Raw genomic sequence first — 23,424 nt, 5'->3', positions numbered from 1 at the left:
AGGAAAAAAAAAATCATCTTAGTACGTAAGTTTTTGACCTCCAACTTTGAATCTGTATTTCACTCCACACCTATATCCACCTAGTGTACAATTGGTGGGAACACAGCCCACAGATCCTTAGCTACCACAGCTATGAACCCTTGAGGGCAAGGATTACCTCTTCTTTATGACGGTATTCCTGGTCCCCGGTACAATATCTGGCACCTAGCAGTACTTGCTGAATGTTTGAAGAAAAGGGGAATGAATTGAAGACATACAGTACCAGACTTGGTAAAAATTGTGATTTAGTGCATTTTTTTTCCATTTCATTATAACTTTAGATGTCTAAGTCACTAAAATAATGGTAAAAATAATCTCCAAACAGGTGGAAAATATTAGTTTGTAGTATAGTTATAGATGTGTCTGTCTTCACCAAGAGCTGGGGATGATTTGAGAGGAGACACTGTGTTCCCATGGCCCTGTATCTGTATCTCACCAGAGGTGTTTAATAAGCCAATATTTACTGTAGCTAAAAACATGATGAGACCCCTTCCTCTGCCCAGAACAAGCAAAGCTTTCATACTTCTGGGACACAAATCCAACTGCTCTCTTCCTGTGACTTGGTGTGGCATTTCCAACTTGAATATAAGTAGCATTTATATCATTTCAGCCACAATGCATCTCCATCACAGTATGTAATTGAGAGTTAACTCTGGATTCCTCAGGGAGGAATTACTTATGGAAGATTCATGCCTTTGGGATGTGGAGTTCCCAGTTGAAAGGTCTCTGTTAATTTATAGGAGGTCATAAATCAGCAGGAAAAAAAACATTGGCTCACAACTCATGGAAGGAAAAGATATTCTCCAGGACCAAATGAAAACCAGGCCACAGGCCTAAGGATTATGTAGGACCCTGAGCTCAATTATCTGTCCCTGGATGATTTGGATTCTTTGGAACTTCTCTACTTAAACCAGAGAAAAGAGGGTTTTGCACTGACCACTGACCATGAATGAGAGGGACATAAAATGTTATTCAGCTAACGATACATCACCAACAGTGCCATTTCTGTTCAGAAGAGTAATGCCATGCATTGCATCATTCACCATGATCCTGCCAATTGGCTCCAGCCATCGTGGTCCCTTAGGCCAAGGTTTGTACTTGTAGAGGACAGCTCACATTGAGATACTGATTTAAAACTGGGATTCTTAGCCTTGGCCAAGGTGTTTAGGAGACTTTTCCTGTTGGCTGGAATCAAGGAAGAAAGCAGGTGGGAAATAGTCTATAATTTGTTTGAGGTGGTGGTTACTCAGGTATATACAAAAGTCAAAACTCATCTAACTCAATATGTCAGAACTGTGTATTTTATTATATGTAAAATTATAAGAAAATGCCAATAAAATTATTTCTGGAAATAAGAAAATGGTTGTTTAATTATTAAAACTATTTGCCTGGAAATGTAACTATATATAGTTTGTGATTTCTGATCAGAGTAAGAAATATTTCCCTGAGTACCTGCTATGACAGGTTAAGATCTGTGTTAAATGATGAAGATAGGAAGTCCTTGCCTTCAAGGGGCTTCTGGGCCAGAGGAAGAGGCAAGGCATGTGAATACGCATTAATAACATAATTTGGTGAATGCTGTGGTGGAGAAAACAAAGAGAGCGGCTGTGGGATGACCCATTTATGCCAGCTAGAAGTGAAAGGTACATTCCTGAGGCTTAAAGGATGCTTCCTGTTTCCAGAAATTTCCCTGTCAAAGGTTGGGGAGGGAAAAGAGTATGAGCAAAGGAACAGATAGTAGTGTGAAATAATAATTTCATGTGTTTTTTTTTTTTAAATCATTATGAGTAGTTGGGATGGGAGAGACTTTTTGGATCAAAAAGTATGAGGTTGGAGGGGACAGTCAATGAGACTGGAAATGTCAAGAAACAAATTTTTTCCAGATGAGAGTTCGTCTCAGCTGAGCTAAAGGAAAGTAGTCTAGAGGCTGTATCATGTTTGTGTGGATATGGGAATCGCGAATATTATTTTGTTCTATTTTACCCATTGACACGGCAGAAGAAGAAAAGAAGATAGTGAAGACATCATTGCATGAAGATGAGTGATCAAGGTGGAGACTAGGAGACCCAGGTTCCAGATCCTTTTTTCCCACGAAGTGTACCGTGTGATTTTGGGTAGATCTCTTCCCTCTGAGTCTGGTTCCTTGCCGGTCACCTGGGGATAATGATAGCGACTTTACTAAATGAGAGTGAGATGCAGAACTGTAATGGGTAAAGCACTTTGGATGTTGTAAAGAGTTTTTTTAAGAAATTGGTGAGGGGAGCAGGAAGGAGTTTACAATATAGAAAGGAGTCCATAATACCAAGTTCTTTCCCACTTTTAATTTTGACAACCCTGACAGATGACCCTGTGAGCAGCCTATAAGGAGACATTCATGGAGATTTGACTACCTGAGTGAAGGCACAAGTACAACAAACTTGACGTTTAGAGAGGAGTACTATGAACATCCAAGAGAGGAAAGAGGCAGCACTGGGAGATGTGGGCTGCTCAAGAGCAAGGACAGGGAATGTTTAGTGAGTTGATGAATTTTGTGAACTCTCTACAAAGTTCTCACAAATTTCCCCAGTGTGGTGGACATTGAAATCATGTCACGTTCCCTGCTCCTGGGCCTTCACACGAACTGGGAGGCAGGGCTATAATTCCCTGGGCACAGTCCAGGAATGGGCATAGCATTTGGCACTGCTGAGTCACCCACAGGATATTAAAAACTTTGAGTGCCTCCCCTAAGTCTTCACTGACCCGTCTTAATGCTCTGTTGAGTCTCAAATCCTGTTTGTAAAAGGAAGACCCCCAACCCTTACAGGGGTCCCCCACTGCTGTTCTGTGGGAGCCATCCAGTCCCGTCCATTTGATTGATTTCTCCGGATACGCTGAGGGTGGTCCTGGGGGGAATGGGGTCTTGGCAGGATATCTCCCCATATTCTCAGCTCATTTGCCACTGTGCCCCTGCCAAGTTTTGCTTCCCGTTGCATTTCATCAGATCATTCCTTAGTCTGCCTCCTTAAGGCACATTCAAAGAATCTGAATTAAGCTTCAATCAAGCCTGCCTTCCCCCAGAACGCGTTGTTAGGGAACTTGCCTACAAAGGCAGCCCGGGCGCTGTCCCAGACTCCAATCTCCCTTTCCTCTCCTCCTCATCCTTTTCCTCCTCATCATTCAATTAATCCTCAGCCAGTTTTCCTCAGTGGCCCCTACTCTCCTGGTCACTGGGCAAGCCCTTGTGTATCCTGAACAGCAATGCCAAGAATCTGCCCATCATAGCCCTTCTTTTCTGTTCACTGCAGCCGTGAGACTTTTGTCTAAATATCTCTGGACTGGGAAGCAGTTTCATTTTCTGGAGAAGAGCATATGAGCTCTGGTGTCTAGCTTTCCCTATACCAAAGACAGGACCCTTAGCTAAGAGGGCTGCTAAAGATGCCTTCTTTCAAATGTTGCCACCACCCAAAGCAAATCCTGCTCTGAGACAGAGGAGAGAATTAATTTGTAATTACATCTTACTCATAACTGATACATCAAACGAAGTGAGTACAACCCTTGTCAGTGTCCACAGCTTCCTCCAAGCTGAGAGATTGTTAGCAAACATTCTTTGAAACATCCACAAGAGCTTTTATAATGTGGTTGTAGGGAGCAAGGAGCAACCAAAATAAATTCCACCTCCAAGTAGTTATCTCCATCCTCAGAGCTGTCACTCCAGACTAGGCCACTGTTAGCTCATACCCGACCATTATAGGAGCATCATACGATATCCCCCTATCTTCACTGTTACGCCCCTAACAACCTTTCTTCACCTGGCATCTAGAGAGACTCTTTAACAATGTAAATCACATCTCATTTCCCCCTCTCCTACTCCAAGCCAAAACCCATTTAGGATAAAAAATTAAGCTCTTTAGTCCTGCCTGCAAAGCCCAATGGTTTGATTCCTGCCAACTCATCCAAATTTGACTTCTGTCCCTCTTTGTCTCATTCACTCTGCCCCAGCCATCGCAGTACTCTTCTGGTTTCTCAAGTTCCCAAACTGGTTCCCTCCTAGGAGCCTTACAGTAGAAATTTCCCTTTTCATGCAATAGTCTCCCTATAGTATATACTAGGCTCCCTCTTGTCAGAGGGGATCTTCAGAGAGGCTTCCCTTGACCACCAAATTTAGATTACTTGGCATATAGTATTAGGTCAAGCCGTATGAAATGACTATTTTGTAGATTTAATATTAGAAGTTTCATAAAGTGCCACCTATTACAGGCTCTATACGTATTTGTCTTGAGTGAATAGTGAATGTTTATACATATTTGTGTTATTGTTATATAGGACATAGGACATATAGGACATTATGTCTTATATATAGTAGGTATTTAATAAAAGGTAGTTGCTAGTGCATCATTGTCTTAGTCATCACCATCGTCATCATCCTAAACCACAAAAGAAGATGTGGAATATGAGGAAGATGTTGGAACAAAGGAAACATCAACATTAAACTGATTTGGGATCTAGGAGACAGAAGATCTGAGGTAGGATCTTCTGTTGCCAAACCATGTGATCTTAGATAAAGCAATATCCTTTGGAGATAACACAAACATTGGATTCTCAAATTAGACTCAACAAGAATCAAGTATGGTACCAGGTATCAAGCTTTATGAGTAATTTCAAAGCTACAAGTAATCTCAAGGCACAAGGGAAGCTGGGAGAAGCTCAGGACTGCCCATGCTACTGCCTGGACCCTTTTTTGTCACATTAGGACTTGCTCTGTCCCAGATGTCACATAGAGGTCTCTAAAAGAAGTTTAAAAGCACATCACCTATATGAAAGCCAAACCTTTCGGTCATGAAACATCTCCATTTTATACTCCAGTAATCGCATGGATTGTACAACATTTTTCAGAAAGCCATGCTCCATGAATCTGTAGATTCTGGGTTTATTGGCCATAAGCAATCCTAGAGTGCTAAGATACATGCTGTTAAAAGTTCTCTAAAGGTAAAGACAGCCACTAAGAAATACCACCTGTGGTTTTCCCTGGAATCCTTCCAGCATATTTATAAGGAGATTTGACCAGCTCACATTTCTTCCCCATAGGGCGTCCCCAAGAAAAGGAAACAATGTATTGCAGGCCCAGTAATCCTTTCCATTCTCTAGACTACACTTTCCTCCTGTGTAAAATGAAAGGTTTTCTCACCATATCTGAGGACCCAAAAGCTTCTAAGTCTCATTGAACCCATGGTACTAGAGGCTGTTTCCTGTCACTACATATACCAGGCAGAATCCACATAAATAGCGTGTGATGAAAGGGATTCTCTACCAGGAGGATTGTCAAACTCAAACCCAAAACTTCCTCCCTACTTGAACATGACTGAGCAAGCAAGGTGTAATAAAAGGATTATGAACTCTGGAGTCCGAGGCCTGGGTTCAAGTCTCAGATCTAGAATTTAGTGGCTCTAGGTCTTTGGGAAAGTAGCATAATGTGTCTCAGCCTCTGTCTCCTCACCCATTAGATGGCAGATTTAAATCGTGAATTTAAATGAGATAACGCATATCAACACCAACCACGGGGACTGGCATAAAGTAATTGGCAGTGATGAAGTCATTCATTCATTTATAACATTGCATGAATCTCTGTTACAGGGCTTTCTATGTAAAACATCCACAGCATAAACAATAGAATAAGATGATATGAGGTAGGTCCACTTTAGTGGGCTGCACAGATAGACCACTAGCCACACACACCTCTTCTCATTCCTACCATCTTGCCTCTAGTCCAACTCATTGAATATGCAGCATCCAGAACAAACTTCCTAAACTATAGATCTGAGCCACTCCTTTGCTTAAAATTTTCAGTAGCTCCCAATCATAATAAAGGCCAGTCCTAAGCTCCTCTTCCCCATGAACAAGGTTCTCAGTGACTAGGCTGATACTCTCCTCTGACTGACCTCCAGGATTAGCCAGGGTAGACCAAGTGCTGGGACAAATAATCCCAGAATTTTAGCAGAATAATACAGTGAGCTTCTTTTTTTTATCCATGCCTCCATGTGATGTGGATCAGCTGAGAGAGGGGTGATTGCTCTGGGCAATAATTCAGAACCCTCTTTTCCTTTGGTCTTATGGGTTACCTTCCTTCTCTGGGTTCTCAGAGTTTTGTTTGTTTTTCTGACTGCCAGAATATAGAGAAAGAAAGGATCACCCATGGAAGGGTTTATGCTCCAGACCTGGAAGACCTACATTATCACTTCTTGTCCCATTCTGTCGACCAGAAATGAAATCACAGTATTGCTCCACCTTAACTACAGAGGAAGCTGGAAAGTTAGATAATGGTGATCATTAGCATTCTCTGCCTATTCCCTTTCAGCTGACCCTAGAGCAACTCTAGATTCTTTGTACTTAACTACCACACCATTTATGACCACACCTCTGTGCTTTTGACCCTATTGGTCTCTCCTTTTTATCCTTCAGTTCTTGTCTAAGCATTACCTTCTCTTCAAATCTTCCTTTATTAGACCCCTTCTTTACCCTGAGATAAAGCTAATTTGTCATTCTTCTCTGTACTCCTAGGCTTTGCTCACACAGTCACTGTTGTTTATTCGTGTGCTTGCTTTTTCTCTAGAATTTCATCTTGTTCTGAGCAAAAGCCTATGCCAGTGCATCACTGTGTCCCCACCATCCTGCAGACACCCCAGTACTGAGTACACTGCTCAGTGGTAAATTGCACTGTTACTCAGTGTTCTTATGTTCAAAGGCAGACCACCTGGTTTTGAAGCTTAACACTGTGGTATAACCTTGATCAGGTTGTTTACTCTCTGAACCCCAGGCACCTCATCTGTAAAGCCAGAAGAATATTAGCTCTCCGTATCCATGATGGTGAAGGATTCATGAATTAATAGGTTTAGAGCTCTCAATATGCTACTTGCCATGCACAAAGAATACTCAGTAAAATACTAGCTATTGGTATCGTCCTATACTTCTGACCTACTTTGTGGATGGAAGCAGAAACACTCTCCCCTGACTTTGAGCAGCTTTGAATTAAGACAGAGAAACTTGCACTGTGGATACGTGGCCCCCAGGGAGTGACTCAGGCAGGCCAAGGCTTTGGTGAGCTCCCATGGTCCTGGAAGCGTTTCTTGAGTGAGGTCTGGCAGGGGGAAGGAAAAGCTGACAAATTAAATGATTTAGTCTGTTCAGCAAAGTAAACGTGGCTCCAGGACATTAGAAGTAACTCAGAATGGAAGCTCCAACTGCCACTGGGTGGAGTAAATTTTTTTTCCAAATTCAATTTGTTTTCACTTGAGCTGCTTCATTTCATCAACACAGCTCTTTGGAACATTGGCTAAACTCCCTGAAAAAGTTTCCCTTTTTAAAGTGTTTTTTTTTTTGTTTGTTGTTGTTGTTGGTTTTTTTTTTTTAGTTTGGTGTGTGTGTGTGTGTGTGTGTGTGTGTGTGTGTGTGTGTTACCTTCTCTCTTCCCCAATTCCTCAAATGCAAATAAAAATGAAACACTTAGAAACTTAGAGAAAGCCCCTCAAAGCATCCGGTCATCATATGTGTGCACCAAGTATGTGCTTATAGATTGCTTGGTGAAGGTGGGACTGTGGGTTTTGATGTAAAGTTGCTACCAGCAGCAGAGTGACTATACTTAAATCATTAACCAAAATGGTCCTGGAGCTGACAACAATCTCTTCACAACAATCCTTTCATCCAAATCAGTCTTGTGTGAGGCCCTCAGTGCCTCCCCATCTCAGCCTCAGGAGGAAGGAAGAGGAAGAAGTAGACCCTCATCTGCAGCAGCGCAGAAGGTTTCTCAATCAAGAGTCCAAGTTGCAACCCATCCTTTGCATATGCATCTGGGCAACAGACACTTACACCATTGCTCCACCAACATGACCTGGGCATAGGCTCCAAGCCAGAACATGTTGGGGGAGTTTCCTTCTTTATTATCTGGAACGTTAAAAGGAGAATAATAAGCCAGAGGACCCTGCTTGTACTGGCCCATACACATTCTACCTGGCTGTTCAGAACCAGCTAATTCCAGACTAGCTCTGGTTCCTTCTAAGTATGAACCATCCAGTTTTAACGTTTTAGTTCTCTCTATTGGAGAGGAAATATATAATGTCCACAGCAAAAGACTACATAAAGGATATTTTTTTTCTTTCCTTTTTTTTTTTCCTGCTACCTCTTCCACCTTTTTTTGTTTGTTTGTTTTCATAAGAACTTGGCAGAGCTGATAAATTAAGCAGATTTTTCCACATAGGGCATATGAATTCATTGTAAACTATATGCAAGAGTTAACATGATTATGGTGGCTTAGCTTAAGAAGATAATTTACTTAACTTTTGTCTCTAAATTATTAGGTACATAATGTCTACAGATGTGAAAAATTGTCTACAAAGGAAAAACCAAAGAGCAACACACTATTTTATTGGTATTTTCCAAGAGATCAGTATTTTGTTATAATCCTTACATGATCCTATAAAATCTCTTTGTTTAAGGCAAATTGAAGCTCCTAGAAGTTAAGTTTTCTCAAGGTCCTACAAGTAGAACGTGGCAAAGCCATCAATCAGATTATGACATATCAGTCTTTAAAGCCCATTCACACCTGTAACTATACATCTTCTTTCTTCATTATCCCTTTCTTCAAAATGGCAGTATCATCTGCCTCTTGGGGTTGTTAGAAGGACTAAATGAAATCTATTTGAAGAAATCTATCTATCTGTATTTAAAAAAAAAATTTATTTGAGAGAGAGAGAGAATGAGCATGACCAGGAGGTGGGGGGAAGGGCAGAGAAAGGAGGAGAAGCAGACTCCCTGCAAAACAGGGAGCCAGACATGGGGCTCAATCCCAGGACCCTGAGATCATGACCTGAGCTGAAGGGAGACACTTAACCACTGAGCCACCCAGGTGCCCCTATCTGTATCTTTTATATGGTTGTATGTGAAATGCTACTAGCCATAAGATCTCAGAGGAGTCTCAGTATGTGGGAGCAGTTCAGGGCAACAAGAGTGTTGGGGGGTACAGTTCAAGGAGGGGAACAGAGTCCCCCAGACTTCCTCACACACCACGCTCACCTTCTACTGAGCTGGAAATTTAGCTCTGCCACTGCACTAACTATGTCACAGGACTAGTTATAGGGCTTCATTCATGGACCTCTCTCAGTGGCTATCACATAACATTTCTCAGTAAATGTTGGTTGAGATGTCAACAGGGATCTCTCTCACCTTTGAGAGCTCAGCAAAATTTGCTTCATACCTTCCCCCATTCTGCAGCCTGTAGACACCCAAAACCTGATACTTCAGCAAGTTCCCAGGAACCCTGGAGCCTTGTGCCTCTGAGGGTATGTATTTAGATGGGTGTCTCCATCCTATTCTGTAAAGACCCAGCTTGGAGGAGGTGGGGCACAGGACAGAACTATTTCTTTGAGTATCTAAAATATCCACTTGCACATGTATAAAAAAATAGACCATACTCAATACCAAGCAGAGAGGTCCCTTAGGAGAAATCTCTATCACCACCATGAAAATAACTGTCAGTAGAACAGAGTGGCACATCAAGAAATGTCTTCCAGCCACCTCACTACCAAGGGATTTCACAAACCCTTCATCACACCCAGTGTCAGCCTCTCTCCACATCACTGACTTCTCCCTCCCATTCCTCCTTTCTTTCATCTCATTTCTCATCTCTTGTTCCATTTAAGGAGCGAGATTGATAAATCATGTTCCTATCTCATGGAAATCTAACACTCTCATTCATGATAGTTTGACATTTATGAACACCCACAACTTGAAGATCTCATCTACCTCAAAAGAAATTATTAAGCTCTACCTGCCCCTTTTCCCAGGAGGCATTCCAGTGCTGGATGCTAAGATAAATAATACAAAAATGTCTATAGTTCCAGGAGTGCCTGGGTGTGCAGTCAGTTAAGCATCTGACTCTTGGTCTTGGCTCAGGTCGTGATCTCAGGATTGTGAGATCAAGCCTCCCATTGGGCTCATGCTGAGCATGGAGTCTGCTAAATTTCTCTCTCCTTCTTTCAGAGCTCCCCCTCCCCCCCACCACATGCTCAATTTCTCTCTAGAATAAATAAATCTTTTTTAAAAATGTCTATATTCTTATGCTTTTATGCACTAGGCACTGTTTTAAGCACATTGTATTTTTGAACTAATTTAATCCTCAAAACAACTCCATGAGATTGTTGTTATATCGCCATTTCACAGATGGTGACTGAGGTGCAGAGAGATTAAGCAACTTGCTCAAGGTCACATAGGAAGCAGTAGACCTATGATTTAGTCTCCGACAGTCTGGTTCCAGAGTCTGGGCTATTAACTTCTACATACTTATCAGATAGGCAGGGAAGTGGAGAGCCAGATACTCCCCCCTCCCAACTCACTACAAATCAAAGGAATATATTTATTTATAAAATTATTGAATAAGTACCATGTGAAGGAAAACTTTGGAGTTTTGGAAAATGTATAAAATGTAAACAACAAAAAGTAGGCCAAAAGCTCTCAGGATTAAAAAAAAAAATGTTAAGATCGAAGAGGATAGTTTCAGAAGAAACAGATTGCCAGGGCCAGTGATCACCTGGAGCCTGTGTAGGGATTAAGTTGGGTCATGGAAGGGCTGTGTTTTAAATCATATAATCTATCCTCCATACCCTCGGGAAAAGCACCACAACCACTGAGCAGGCTGCTTCCTTTTGAAGGCCCTTGGGATAGAGGTTGTAAAGAGACAGAAGGAGAGAGTCCCTCCCCTGCATGGAGATTCACATTGCTGCAGGGGAAGGGCCTTTCATCAGAGGAGGAAACTCAAGAAAGTCTCCACTTCCTAGTGATCTTTGTCTTCTACTTGGGAACTACTGTGGTGTGTCTACATGTGGACAATGGTGTCTGTTGTAAGAATACAACTCTCTCATCAGAATTCAGCAGACTGCGTAAGCAGGGCTGGGGTGTCTAAATGAGGTGTGGAAGTGACAGCTCTCTCCCCCAGCAACTCTTTCTAAACACTTTGCTCCTGTCAACAAGGGAAAAGTTAAATCATCCTGAATCCCTAGACCCACCATTATAGGAAAGTAGGAAAATCAATCTGATAATCAGATTCTTTGACATTGCACACTGTTTAATGATCTGTCTTGAGAAATAAAGGTCTCGTCCACTGAACAATTTTCATTTTTTCCATTTGGCAAACTCTCATACCCCCCACCTTTCCTTCCACCCACATTCACTGAGAGGTTATCTCATTAAGCACAGTCCTTTCTTTTTGGGTTCCAGCATTGCATATACCCAGAATTGTAATAAAAGTAACAGTAGTCTTTATTGAGTACTTACTATTTGACTGCACCATGCTGTTTGACAAGCATCATGTTGTGGAAGTTTTAAGACAACTCTGATGTTAATAATATTATCCTCATTTTATAGTGGAAGAAACAGATGTTCAGAGAAGCTTTCATGGTCAGTGAGTGACAGAACTTGGACCCAGCCCAGGTCTGACTGATTCTGGAGCTTTAATTACCTCACTGATCATCCCAGTTGAGACATATTCACTCCCATTGATGCAGAATGCAACAGAGGTCATTGCCTCCACCACCAGGATGTCTGCTCATTCATCCACCCTGTAAGGCTTCCCATCACCAAAAAGCCTCTGTTTATCCATGTCAGCTACACTGAGCCCAGAAGCTTCATGGATCCTACCCATCCTAGCCACACAAGTGGAGGCTGTTCTTCCTCCATTTGCATGCCATTAAAGGTTGGAAATGGGTCCTCCTTGCTTAAAACAACTGATTCTGGATTAAGTTTCTTCAGACCTATATAGTTCTCTCTCATTTAAGAGTTTGTCTTGTGGCTCTGCTTTGCTATACTCCTTCTTTGCACTCTTGCCTAAGACCTATCCTAAGCATTCCTCCTAATTCTTTAAAGATTCACCTCTGTCTTCCATCTTTCTCCCCATTCCTGTATTGCTACCATCTTTGATGCCTTTAGGACTAGGTAATCCTTCTGACATCCTGATCTTTAGGATTCCTTGCCCTTTTTATTTTGTATGATCTTCTCTATCTCTCCATGTTGGCCACATTACCTCAATTCACTTATCCCCAATATACCATTTTTAGGCCTTCTAGAAACTTCCAGTTTACAGATCAACCTGTTTTCTTCTCATCTCCCAGGACTCCATTTTTTCATGTCCTTCATCATCTAGCTGACATCAACCATCACAACAACTACTTTTCTCAAAATCCTTAATTTCTTACTTTGTAATGATCTTTTGGTGAGTCCTGTGTAGAACCCAAAACCTGAATGAATTCAACTTGTTACCTGCTCCACACTTGAACCTGGATTACTGGGTAATTGTGGAGAAAAAAAAAATCACTCTGATTTAGAAACAGTATTAATTCATGGTCTCTAATCTTAACTCAGCCCTTAATGACATTCGGGAGAACGATGATGTGTCTAGGGGCAGTTTTCATCTTCTGTAAGGCAGCTGTTTTAAACTGCCTCCTCTGGGGAAGCCTGGGTGGCTCAGTGGATTAAAGCCTCTGCCTTTAGCTCAGGTCATGATCTCAGAGTGCTGGGATGGAGCCCCACATTGGGCTCTCTGCTCTGTGGGGAGCCTGCTTCCACCTCTCTCTCTCTCTCTGCCTGCCTCTCTGCCTACTTGTGATCTCTGTCAAATAAATAAATAAAATATTTTTTAAAAAAATACTTAAACTGCCTCCTCTGCTCTAAAAGGCAGGACACCCGTCTCTCCCTTAGTCTCCATCTGACCTTGCCTCCCACAGAAAAATAGAAGACATCAGTCAAACTCCCTCAACTTCCTGCCATAGGACTTACATAATAGCATCTTCACTCATTCCCTCCTCCTCCCATCTTGATGGACCAGAACAAACATTCTTTATCTACTGAAAAATGGATCCCATTCTCTGGATTCCTTCCCTTCTTCACTTTTCAGGAATGTTACTCCATCCATCCCTCCCTCTCCACTGACTGCACCCCATTAGCATGTGGACACGGCCCTGCCTCCAATCCCGAGGTACTCCCCCAGATTCCACACGCATTCTCTCTTCTTTCATGGGGAAGGCCTATATTTAATATCTCCATTTTATCACCTCCCACCCACTCTTCAAACCTCTGTTTCTGGCTTCCCCACCTTCGGACTATGGGGGCTACACTTGGAAAAGTGTATGGTTTTCTCCCTCTTGCAACATTGCATGTGCACTTTTCACCTTTTGTCTTATTTGACTTCTCTCTTGGCCACTCAAAGCATTATCTGTCCTTAACTTCTGGGCCCTGGTATTCTAATCATCCTCCCAGTCATCTGGCTATTCATTCCTTTCCCTCTCTTGGACCATCTTGTTTCATGTGTCCCTATATACCTGATTAATCTCATCCTTTCTTGTGATAACTCCAGCATGTTCATGCCCTCTAGACCTGCCTCTTTATTTCTGGTTCATTTTGTGTACCACACATTTTTATATTCAATGATCTGCTACAGATTGAGCACTTCATACTCAACATTCATGAAACAACCCCCCTCAACCTGTCACTAAACCCATTCCTTTTACTCCCACATATCAGTGTCAGTGAATACTGCCAGTTTCTCAAGCTAGAAAAGTAAAAACAGCCTTGGTCTCTTGCCTTGCCTCAGGTCCCAGATGTAAAAATTATTAAATCCTATAAATTCTATTTCTCAGCTATATCCTGAATATACCTACTTACATCTAGTTTCAATTCCACTCACAGAAAACCACCTGCTCTCTTACTCCCAAGTTCCAGCTGTGTGCCCCCCTCCCTTTTGACTATTGCCCACACACCCTCATTTGGTTAGCTTGCTCATCTTCTTCCATCAGATTTGCACTCTGATATTACCTTTAATAAAAAGCCTTTCATATCCCCAGCACTGAATTGGTTGTCTCTTCTCTGTGCACCCTACAACTTCTTGTGATTATCTCCATCATAACAGTTACACGGTATTTTAATGGTGTTCACTCGCCTGTCTTACCCACTATCTTGTTTGTAACTGTCCTGAACACTTAGCCCCGACTTTGGCATGTGTAAGTGATCATTCAGTATTTGCTCAATGAATGATCTACTTTTAAACGATAACTTTATTTTCTTTTAGTGACATAGAAGCATGTATTACTCAATGAGTGTATGACTATTCTTTTAATTTTTTTATTTTTTTTTATTTTTATTCATTTTTAAAATTTCTTTTCAGTGTTCCAGGATTCATTGTTTATGCACCACACCCAGTGCTCCATGCAATACGTGCCCTCCACAATACCCACCACCCAGGCTCACCCAACCTCCCACCCCCGGCCCCTCCAAAACCCTCAGTTAGTTGAGATCAGGAACATGACAAGGATGCCCACTCTCACCACTCTTGTTCAACGTAGTGTTAGAAGTCCTAGCAACAGCAATCAGACAACAAAGAGAAATAAAAGGTATTCAAATTGGCAAAGAAGTCAAACTCTCTCTCTTTACAGATGATATGATACTTGATATGGAAAACCCAAAAGACTCCTCCCCCAAACTACTAGAACTCATACAGTAATTCAGTAATGTGGCAGGATACAAAATCAGTGTACAGAAATCAGTGGCTTTCTTATACACTAACAATGAAAATACAGAAAGGGAAATTAGAGAATCGATTCCCTTACTACAGCACCAAGAACCATAAGATACCTGGGAATATACCTGACGACTATTCTTTTAAAAAAGTCAGCTTTATTGAGTTATAATTTACCTATAATAAAATTCACCCATATGAAGTTCAAATTTCAATAAGTTTTGATAAATATAAATAACCAACACTACAGTGTAATATAGGAAATTTCCATTGCTGCAAAGAATACCTTTGTGCCCCTCTGTAATAAATCACTTCCCCTCCTCCAAAACTCCTGGCAGTGACTTCTGTGTTTGCATCACTACAGTTTTGCTTTGTCTAAAATTTCATAAAATTTGAGTCATATACTGTGTAGTCTCCTGAGTCTGGTTTCTTTTGCTATGCATAATGTTTTTAAGATGCATCGCGTGATGCAGATCATATCAGTAGTGTATTCGTTTTTATTGCGGAATAGTGTTCCATTATGTGCATACACCACAATTTGCTTTCCCTTCACCAGATAATGAATATTTAGATCATTCCCATTTGAGGCTATTATGAGGGAAGCTGCTATAAACATTCAAGTACAAATCTTTGGTAAACATATTTGCATTTCTTTAGGGCAAACGCATAGGAGTGGAAGTGCTGGATCATGTGGTGGAAATATGTTTAACTTTGTAAGAAACTACCAGCTATTTTCCAAAATAGAACGCCTTCCCACTAAACACAGTAAAGATTCCAGTGGTTGCACTTCTCACTAAAATTTGATGTCGATCTTTTCAACTACAGCCTCTATAGTGGTTGTGTATTATCTCTCCATGGTTTTAATTTGTCCTTGTCTGGTGACTAATGACGTTGAGCATATTTCTGTAAGCTTATCATCCATTTGTGTCTTCTGTGAAGTGTGTGTTAAATTTTTTTTTTTTGCCCATTTTATTGAGCTGTTTACCTTCTTATTTTTCAGTTATAAAAGTTCTTTATATATTCCAGATAAAGGCCTTTGTTGGACATACATATTAAAAATATTTTCTCTCAGGCTATAGCTTGCCTTTCTATTCTATTCAAAGTACCTTTTAAAGAGCTGAAATGTTTGAATCAGATAAAGTACGATTTATCAAATTTGTTTGTATTTCAAATGTTTTGTGCCCTTGGGTCTAAAAAAAGTGTCCTACTTCAGTAGTAGAAATTTAATTCCTATATTTTCTTCTAAAAATTTTATACTTTGAGCTAGTACATTTAGGTCTGTGACCATTTCTGGTTAGTTTTTGTATAATGTATGAGAAGAACATTAATTCATTGTTTCCCATGTGACTATCTTTTTGATCCTTTGTTGAAAGTCTGCTCTTTCCTTCAGTATTACCGTGGCACTTTTTTGAAAAAGCAATTAATAGGCATATTTATTTATTTTGGGTGTATTTGGGGGTGCAATTCTGTTCCATTGACCTTTGTGCCTCTCTCTTCATGCCAGGAATATACCATATTAGTTAATGTTTTTGATAATAGGTATTCAAATCAGGCAAGATAGTTCTATCACCACTGTTCTTTTTCAGAATTATTTAGGCTATTCTAGGATTTCCATTTTTTAATATAAAAGTTTAGAATTTTCATGTAAAATTCTACAAGAAAGAAAAACAAAACCCTGGGATATTGATTGAGACTGTATTGAATCTATTGGTCAGTTTGAGGAGAATTGGGATCTTATGAAAATGTCTGATTATTAACGTACCATTCTTCTCCATTTACTAGTTAATGTCCTTTCATGTAAAATGCTCTGTAACTTTAGTATACAGGTCTTGCACATATTAGGTTACATTTATCCTTAAGTATTTGGTGGTTTTGATCCTATCATAAGTGATAGTTTTTGAATTTCAAATTCTAACCGTTCATTGTTATTAAAAAGAAGTACCATTTATTTGTTATCTTTTTCCCTTTTTTTATTAACATATAATGTGTTATTTGCCCCAGGGGTACAGGTCTATGAATCATCAGGCTCACACACTTCACAGCACTCACCATTTCACATACCCTCCACAATGTCCATCACCCAACCTTTTGTTACCTTATAACATTACTAGATTTGCTTTTTAGTTTTGGCACCATTTGTTACAGATTTCTTAAAATAATCTGTACACTCAAGTATGTTGCCTAAAAATAAATATAAATTTCTTCTTCTTTTTGGGGGGGCACCTGGGTGGCTCAGTGGGTTAAAGCCTCTGCCTTTGGCTTAGGTCATGATCTCAGGGTCTGGGATCAAGACCCACATCAGACTCTCTGCTCAGTGGGGAACCTGCTTCCCCCTCTCTCTCTCTGCCTGCCTCTCTGCCTGCTTGTGGTCTCTGTCAAATAAATAAGTAAAATCTTAAAAAAAAAAAGTTTCTCCTTCCTATTTTAATAAGTTCACCTTTGTGTTGTAAGGAATAATTCTGTTACTTAAAATGGGGGTTTTTGATGTTCAGTCAGGTACAGACATAGAAGAACACCACACAGAGAGACATATTAAATGATTTGTTATACTTGCAAATCCCGAAAGAGGGAGGCATGGCTCATCACTCAGGGGGCCATATGGAAAGAGTTCCAAGGGGGCAGGCTCTGCCAAGCAGGTGGAGATCAGGGCCCATGAACAAGTGCCTTTATTGAGGGTCAATGTGGAAGACAAAAGCAAAAGGCACAAGGAGGTTTTACTGGTACATTTGAATGTCATTAACCCATAGACAGGGGAAAGCAAGAAAGGTACCCTGTAACAGGGACCCACCTTATCACACCAGTGCACTGGTCACATGGGTGGGGTGCTCATAGCCTGTTTGTGGGGATGTTGAAGCATCAGGAAAATACAAAGTTTTAAAATTTTACAATACAACCTTCTATATTTTTTTCTTGCCTTATTTCATTGTATGGGACTTCCAGTACAATAATGAAGTTATGTAATGGAAGTCATTAAAGTAAATAAACTTGCCTTGTCCTTGATCTTATGAAAAAGCCATCCAGTCTTTTACCATTAAATATGAGGTTAGCAGTAGGTTTTTCTTATAAATTGCCTTGATCAGGTTGAGAAAGCTCTTTCCTATTTCTAGCATTCTGAGTTGATTTTTTTTTATAAAAAAATACATGTTGAGTCTTTTCAAGGCCTTATTCTATATAAGTCGAGTTAATCTTTTGAGTTTCTTTTTATGTTTACTCTGTAAATATGGTAAATTTTGTTGTGTTATTTTGATCAAAAAATAAACATGGCATTTCTGGATTAAATATCACTTGATCAGGCTATAATCCTTTTTATAAATTGCTCTTTTAAATTTGTTAATATCTGTCAGAGATTTCTGCATATTTGTTTATAAGGAATATTTTTTTTTAAATCACAAAATGCTGGTGTATTAGAATTAGTTTAGAAGTGTATTATTTATCTATTGCTACATAACAAATTGCTCCAACACTTAGCAACTTAAAGCAACAAATATTTATTATTTCACAGTTCTTGTCAGTTAGGAATCCAGGAGTAACTTACATGGTTCTGCCAGAATCTCTCAAGAAGTAGTCAAACTGTCTTCCAGGGATCTAGTCATCTGGGGCTAAAGATCTCAGCTCATTCACAGTCTCAGTTATTCACAGTCAAGACTGGTTGAAATTCCATGCAGACCTTCTCATAAGCTCCCTGAGTATCCTCAGAACATGGATTTTGGCTTCCTACAGAGTGATGGATGGGGAATTTGGCATTGGAGGGAGAGAAATTTGTCTTTTATAGCCTAATCTCTGAATGGATATAAAAATACCATCATATCTACCCTGCTTTCTTAGTGATACAGACCAAACTTGATGCAATGTGGGAGGAAATTATGCAAAGCATGACTACTAAGAGATGGGGCTATTTTCCTTCTGCCTGAAGAACTTACTGTAGCATTTATTATAGTATAGGTTTGCCAGTAACAAATATTCTCGACTTTTTTTTTCTCTCTACAGATCTTTTATTTCACCTTCATTTTTGAAGCATAGTCTATCTGGGTATAAAAGAATACACTGTTGTTGTCTTTTCTTTCAGCCTTCTAAAGATGGTGCTCCACTAGTTTCTGTTGCTCACCTAATTTCTCACTGGATGCCTGCAGTTAGTTCTACCTTTGTTCTGTTCACACTGTACATTTTTTTCCTGCTTCATACACTATGTTCATAATTTGATTATGATGTTCCTCTATGTGGCTTTTTTCTGTTTATCTTGTTTGGGGTTTGCTGCATTTCTTAGATCAATAGGTTGGTATTTTCTGTCAAACTTGGAAATTTTTCATACCTTGCTACCTCAGATCCCTTTCTTAGATCCCAATCACATGTATTTTAAGTCATTTGATACTTTCCAGCAGGTCATGGAGTTCTGTTCATTTTTTTTTCACTTTTTTTCTTTTTGTACTTCATTTTCAATAGTTTCTGTTGTTATGTTTCCATGCTAAAAAAATTTTTTAGCAGTTTTTAATCTTCAGCTTATCCCCTTCTGTGAAACTTTAATTTTAGATATGCATGTTTTACCACAAGAAATTCCATTTGGTTTTCTTTTATGCCTTATATTTCTCTTCTCATTATATTTGTGCTTTTTTTCAATACTTGTGCATGTGATGCATATTTATGAAAATGTGTTTAATGTGCTTATCTGCTAATTTCATCATCTTTGTCATTTCTAAATCTGTTTCCATAGATTGATTTTTCACTGGATTATGGGTCCCAGTTAGCCTTTTTTCTGTTAAGTATAGTGTATCAAATATCTCACATTTTTGAGGACTACATTTTTTTATGTTCCTTTCAGGAGTGCTAGATATTCTTATGGCAGGTAGTTAAGCTACTTGCAGATTGGTTTGATTCTTAAGAGATTTGTTTTATACTCTTTTGGGGTGACTCTAGACTAGTCTTTACTTTAGAGCTAATTTAACTTAATTTCTATGATGTGACAATTCTGGGATCTCTAATGAATGCCTCATGCATCCAACAAGGCCCCTCCTCTATGGCTTGTGGGAACTCGAATGATGTATTCAGGAATCTTTTGGCTTGAAATTCCACAGTAAGTTCTTTGCCCAGAAGTTGTTCTTTGTCTAAACTTGAAGCCTTTACTCTAAGCCTAGGCAGGTTGGTATTCAGGCCAGGATTCCACAGGACCTCTTTACAGCTCTCTCATACTTTTTTCTTAGTTAAGCTACCTCCTCTCTGGAACACTTATCGATAAAATTTAACCACTTTAGCCTCTCCAAACTCCAGTTTCTTTCTTATCTACTCAGCAAGACCACTCTTGCTCTCTGGGTTGCCCCTCCCTATGATACATTCTGGAAATTTCCTCCAGGCAGAAAGCCTAGGTGATTTCAGGGCTTACATCATCTGTTCCCTTCTTGCAGGAATCACAGTTCTGCACTGAATGTCTAAAAGTTGCTGTTTTCTACATTTGTCCAGTAGTCTAGTTATTTATGATAGGAGAGTAATTCTTGACCCCACTACTCTCTCAGAAGTACTAGTATATTTTAACTACTTCCAAATTTAAGTAAGTTCCCTGAGAGTAAGACATCTTCTTCCAGATCAAAAAATGGGGGTAAGAGGAATTGGGGAAAAAAATAAGAGTATAATATAAGAAGACATTCTACTTAGAGCAGAGGAGAAAGGGAAATCCTTCTTCTGGACCACAGATTAGTGGGAAAAGAGGAGAAAGAGTGGGGGAGAAAGAAGAATGAGTGTATGGGTGTCCCAGAGTCCTTGCTCTGTAGGATGAAAGATTATCTAGGGTTCACTGTCTGATTCCTCTCTTTTCTATGTGGTATGAACACTGAAGTGAAAGTCAATAGACTTGTCATGATACAGGGATTCAGAATAATATTCCCCCAAAGCAGAGACTGTAGAGTAAATAGTGTAAATCATGATCCAAATGAAAGCCATGAGAGAGTCTCAGAGGTGTATTTGTACCAGTAAGAGATAAAGAGAAGCTCAGTCAGCAGTGGGGGGCAGGGGCAGTATGCGTGGCTTGGGGGGTAGATCTGTGTCAAGAATGAGGTCATTAGATATAAGAGTAAACCAGGAACAAGCAGAATACCCACTAGAAAACCCCAAAACATAATGGACAAATTCTACCGCAGTGAATACTAGTCCAAATACTACTAAAATTTGCTCTGAGGCCACGAGAATCCATTCCTTCAAGCCATTAGGTTTTCCCTTATGAACTGAAATAAGAGAGGAATGTGGGGGGAACTGGAGGAATCTAAAGTAAATATCATAGAAAGACTGAAAAAATATCAGAAGCTATTTATATTATTTGATCAAATTAAGTTTTAAATTACTGTGGATTAGATTCAGTTAATTTATTTTACTTGGAAAACAATAGGAAGGAGAATCAGTATGATGAATTTAGCTATATCGTCTTTGCTACACACACACACACACACACACACACACACATACATATTCCTTATATATAATATATTCCTTGTAACTATACAATCATCCTGGAAGGCCATATTATGATTCATATTTTACAAATGAGGAAATTAAACCTCAGAGAAGTGAGCTGACTCATGTAAATTTACATAGTGTTTTGTAAACTCTTTCAGTGTCCTTATGAAAAACCCCTGTGGCTCTGTTCCTAAGACCCTGAAATTTCTTATCTCCTTCTCCCATTCCTTTCTCTATATACTCTTGCTCTGGGCCAGAGCTTCTTTCCCATTGACTCATAATTAAATTCAGATATCTTCCAGTACACTTCAAACTGATGCTTTGGCTTGAATGTCTTTGTTGTCTTGTGCATTTATCTCTGAAGGTTATGTTTGGGATTATACTTAGAACCTTGACCTACATCCCATTGCTGAACACTGTTTTTCTAACTCCAGTCTCCACAGTACTCAGCCCCTCAGCATTCATCTCTCAGCCCTGGCCTCATCTGTCTCCAGAACCTACCACTCAGAGTATCACAACTGTGAGAACCTAGAAATCGAGCCAAAAGACCCTGGAACTAAACCCCATGATCCTCCCCCCCATCTTTAACTTTGTTTCAAAGAGTTCTTTTCTGTCCCCAGTATACTGTATTCATTTAAGCATGCTAAGTTCACCTCTTAGGGCCTCATGTTTTGATAAACATGTCATTTCAACCCAAAAGCACAACTCAAGAGGAATAATAAAGTTCTTTGTCTTAAACCTCAGACTCCAGTTTAGGAGATTTGTACATTCAGTTTGTACCAGATAAAACCTCAAGGTATGCCAATGCCAAGGTAAGGATGTCCGTCACCCTGTCAAAAGACTGCAAAGAAAACAAAAGTTCTCAGATTTCCTAAGCAGACCACAAGATCTATCCCTTCCCCGGTTTCTCTGGTAGCTGCCTTAAGCAATTCCTAAATCACAGACAACTGCTTAATGCAGTCATATTTAGAACTATTCTCACATATGCAGTGCCCCTATATGATATTATGATTTATAATAAATACATCTATTTGGTCATTCAGATATTTCTCATATATATTTGGTCTTATTCCCCAGTTCTTGCTTCACAGGTCCCAAAAGTCTCAGAATTTCCTGCAGGATAAGAGCAATGGGAGCATCCTTTATTTTATTTGGTCTCTTGTCCTCAGTTCCTAAAATGCTTCCCAGCCATAAAGGTGAAACAGGTGTCTTATTTTTCATAAGGAGCTTCATTCCACCACAACTGAGTTCATGTTAATGAGGGGACTTTTGGAAAGCCCTTATTAATGGGGACTGGTTGCCAAGGGAACCAACCACAAATAGAAGGTTGGGACTTCCAGTTCCATGCCCTGATTTCCAGGAAGGGGAAAGGGGCTAGATGTTGAATCAATCATCAGTGGCCAGTAAGTTAACCAATCAAACTTACATAATGAAGCCTCCATAAAAAACCCAAAAGGAGGAGCTTCAGAGAGCTTTCAGGCTGGGGAAACAGAACACTTCAACATGCCACTTACCAGGCTCCCAGCTCTACAAGGACAGGCTCCTTTGTTTGGGACTTTGCCCTATATATCTCTTTAACTGGCTGTGGATTCATATGCTTTAATATCCTTCGTAATAAATCAGTAATCTAGTGAGTAAATGGGTTTCCTGAGTTCTGCAAGCCATTCTAGCAAATTAATCAAACCCAAGGAGGGGGTCATGGGAATCTCTGACTTATAACCAGTTGGTCAGAAGTATGGGTACCAATCTGGATTTGTGGTTGGCATCTTAAGTTGGAGGAGTTTGTTGGAACCTCCAATTTGTAGCTGGTCAGTCACAAGCACAACCCAGACTCATGGTAGTATCTGAAGTGGAGGGCAATCTTGTGGGACTAAGCCCTTACCTGTGAAATCTAATGCTGCCAGTGGGTAGAAAGTGTCAGAGCTGAGTTGGGTTGAGTTGAATTCTCTTGCACTCTGCTGATGTCCAAGAATTGCTTGTTGGTGTGGGGAAGCCTCCTCATCAACATATTGGAATCAGGTCCAGGAACCTCAATAGACCATCAGTTAAGGGTAAGACCAGAACCAATCAGAAACAGTGGGGTTTTTTTCTGTGTGGTTGTGTTTGAGGCCAACAACCAGATTTCTGTTCAGCTCAGTTAATTTCTTTAAGGGCTGTTTCCATACACAAAGGAGTACCCCGAAGATGATGGGAGACTGTATGTAAAAAAAAAAAAAAAAAAAAAGCCCAGAGCACAGCTTTGTCACAATTGAATGCTCTGAACATGGAAGTTTCTTTTCCTCTGCGTCTATGTTTGTTTACATTGTGGGCTGGTTTCATTCTACACTAAGATGGAAAGGACAGACAACACTAGATCAACCTGTCATAGCATCCATTGAAGGGAAGTCAGCTGAGCTCCCAGCTCAACAAGCCATTTG

This window comes from Enhydra lutris, unplaced genomic scaffold (genome assembly GCF_002288905.1).
Source record: "Enhydra lutris kenyoni isolate GAN:26980312 unplaced genomic scaffold, ASM228890v2 scaffoldscaffold13, whole genome shotgun sequence".
NCBI classification, from domain to species: Eukaryota; Metazoa; Chordata; class Mammalia; order Carnivora; family Mustelidae; genus Enhydra; species Enhydra lutris.
This window is presented reverse-complemented; position numbering follows the sequence as displayed.